This window comes from Trachemys scripta, chromosome 19 (genome assembly GCF_013100865.1).
Source record: "Trachemys scripta elegans isolate TJP31775 chromosome 19, CAS_Tse_1.0, whole genome shotgun sequence".
Classification (NCBI taxonomy): domain Eukaryota; kingdom Metazoa; phylum Chordata; order Testudines; family Emydidae; genus Trachemys; species Trachemys scripta.
In genome coordinates, this window is record NC_048316.1 from 6,069,940 (window position 1) to 6,073,666 (window position 3,727).

The window sequence follows — 3,727 nt, forward strand, 5'->3', positions numbered from 1 at the left end:
CGTGGGTAAACTGCAGGAGTTTGTGTGTGTATGTGCAGCACGTTCCCTCCCCCGCACCGCTCCCTGCACAATTCCAGGGGCAAAAGCAGCAAGCGCCTGCCCTCTGCAGCGGGGAGATCGGAGGAGGGGAATGAGCAGGGGGATCTAGCCCCGGCCGGGAACAAGGGGATTTTGCAGTTGCAGGGGCTTTAAACAAGTCACACACGGAAAGCACTAGCAAGAGCATGGGAGGCAGAGCCAGCGTTACACAAACTTCTTCCTCATCTCTGGCAGGGCTAGGGGGCTGCCTCCCTGAGGTGAAACATGTTGGGTTACTACATCCATAGGCATGAAGCGTCTCTAGAAGACTCCGGACCGTGATTGCCCCAGGGCTGAGTTCTCAGATGGCAAGAGCTCTCTAGGGTCACTGAAAGCCACAGTTCAAACTGCTCCTGCAAACTCTCGGGGGCCCCTCTTTGCTATTAAAGGGGGTTGACCCGGTAGAGCAGTATGCTGGGGGGACATTGTCCAAGATGCAGTTGGGAAGTTTGGTCCTCACTGGCTCTCTTCTCAGGGCAAACTCGGATGTCAGGTATGAAAGTCCACGTTTTCTCCGCCGCACCTCTCCTCCGCTGGGCTGTTTGGCTGTCGGAAGAAGAGAAGAAACACTATGGAGGACACGTTTTAAAGAACATGTATCGTTAAGCACGAGAAGGCAGGAAGGAACAGAATATCCAGATACTTTATTCCGATATTTTTCCAAACCGAAGGATGTACTGGGGAGAAGGTTTTTCTATATTCCTGCTTGTGCCATTCAATACTAATATTTTATATAGAAAGCAAGAGAGGGAAGTAAAACAACAGCCCTGAAGGGACTGAGGAGAATATCTATCCATCCATCCATGCACCCACATATGTGTCTGAAGTGTGTGTATAGATAAGTATTATATATTAAAATGAGCAAGGGAGGACATATGTAGGACTAACGTAGCTTTCGATTTTCTTTCTATTCCCCCCTCCCTCCCTCCCTCCCTCCCTCCATTTGGATTGTCATTCTCTGCAGCTAATTCATACTGGGAAAGAAAACACCTAAATTTACACTCTAATGCTTAACTGTGTTGCTTTGGCTGCTTTTAAAAAGATCTTGAAAGCTGTTTATGATGGGGGGAGAAATCAAAACATTCTTTAATGTAATCTACAGGGTAAGATTTCGCATCAGTTAATACATCTGGGTATGGAATAAACACAGATTTACATCTTTCAGACGTTCCATTTTTCTATATTTTTCCTTGTCTTATATATGCTTGCCTACCTACGTGCGTTTAGAACTCTTAGATTCTGCTTCTCTCCAAGGCTAGACAGTTACCATCTACTTATTTGACTAGTAAAACAGGCACACAGTTACAATTATATCTCCTAAGAACAGACCTGTTACAATATCAAAGAACAGCCAAGGTAAATAAGTTATCTAGTAAAAATGCATACATGTGTGAGAAGATTATTGGCATCATGTTCTCTAAAAGGATAAATGCTGTTATGAACTGTTCTTTTAATAGAAAATGTCCTGTATAAAACCTTAAAATACACAATAGAGAGGAGCCCTCTAAAAGAATCATTGTTGAAAGAATAGAGTTGTGTTTCTTTGTGCACCAACTACACTCAGAACAGCTAACCCCTTTTGGGCACTCTCGACCCAGTTAAAATAAGCTCTGTTGACTGTGGTTGGGCCACTAATGGAAGTACAGCACTTACACACAGGAAATTGTTTACTTGTATCTCTTAATTCTTCTGGCTATTTCTTTTTCCCATTTCTCCTGCCTCCAAAATGCACCACTGTTGAAGCACCTTCATGACTCTGTAGCCAAAACAGGAAGGGCCAGATTAATCCCTGTCATAAACCACTGATCTCTCAATAGCTTCAATGGAGTTGCACCACAGATGTATTTGGCTACATCATTTCAGTGTTCTGGTCTTTTAAACCAAGCTCTAATGCTACAAACTGATCTCTAGGAGTGGACCCTTGCTTATATTCAGAGCCCATTAATTGCATTTGGGATCTAGATGGGAGTAATGGTCCACTGGCAGAGATCAGAGTACAGGATGAGGGCTTTAAACTGTAGAATGTATCCTGTGTATTTGCAAGCAGCTTACTAATATCACCTTGAATAAGTAAAATATTTTACAAGTAAGTGCTTTTATCATTAGGATAGGGCAATTAGATTTTGTGCCTGGGATGAAAAATTCTCATGACAAATTTTGCAAGGCTGATTTAGCAGCCAGTGTACGTCTATGCCTTGAAGAAGAAAAGTCCTGATCTAAGTCCCATTCCTGCAAAACTCTAAGCGCGTGCAAAACTTTATTCATGTGAGTAGTTTTAATTGAGTTAATGGGGCCTTGCACTTTGTATAACTATGATTTTGAAGAAGGGCAGATACCAGCTTATACAGACTGCTGTTTAGTCACAGTTCCACACAAATTCTTACTTAGGCAGATGAGATTTTTGAGTATATTTTTCCCCACTCAGCATTAATAATGCCTATTAGAAGTAGGGGAAGCATGGAAACTAGAATAATTATTTATAATACATTTTATTGCTACAATACCCAACACAATATCCTAGGCCCTTTACTGTTAATGACAGATTAAATGACTTAAAAGATAGAAGATTAAAACACATAAAATCAGCATAAAACTACAGTATAAAATAAAAGTAAGCCCCCAAATCTCTCTCATCTAATCCTCTAGAAAATAATTAATGTTTTCTCTTAGCCACTGGGTTGGAGCTGTCACATATTCTTACAAAGATGGCCCATGACACAATCTTTTTTAAGCAGTTTTGTCACCCTACTAAATTGCTACCTCTTCTCAAACTCTGTGGCAGCAAGCACCAACTATTATGATAATATCCATTGCATGGATTTGACCTTGTATGCAGAATTCAGATGGTTCAGATACTGTATCAGATTAAGATATACTCCACCCAAACTGTGACTTCCAGTTTGGAGTCTCATAGGGCTCCCCTTTCATGGTTACTTGTTACTGTGTATGTAAAGCCACTTGAGAATTGATAGAAGAATTTAGTCTGAAATATTACTAGTATGTTGCTCATACCCAGAGCTACACTTCCATCCCATCAGGTGACTATTCTACTGCCTGATTGAGACTGCAGAATAGATGTGAGCTTGTTGGTTGAAGCTCAGCCCTTGTAAGAGTGATGTATTACATCTGGACACTCTTTGAAGAAACATCTGGATGATCTTGTTTATTTAGTGTCTGCTTTCTCTGAAGCAGGTGAACAGAGTTCACAACTTGGAAGCCATTTTTCACCAAAAGCTGAATGGGGAAAACCCATATTTCAGCAATGTTCATGATTTTTCATCTGTAAATTGCAGCCTTTTCCTGACCATAATGATCCATGCCTTTGTGACTGCTACTGTAAAGAGCGGAGTCTGGGCTCAGATAAAGGAGATGATATAGGAGAAATACATCCAATAATTGTACAAGAAAATCATCATAGACCTCTATGATCTGAAAATTTCAAGAGTATATCTAGAAGAGGTCATGCTGTTTCCATTTTTTTAAGTTGCATCTGTATTATCATATACTCCTAATGGATCATTTTCAAAGAATGACAGGTGATTTTACTGCCATCACTCAGGCAGGCATGTCTAATTGTCTGATAACATTTCTAGAGGCAAAAATGCACCACATAGATAATTAGTTTCATTCTCCCACGACTCTACATGAA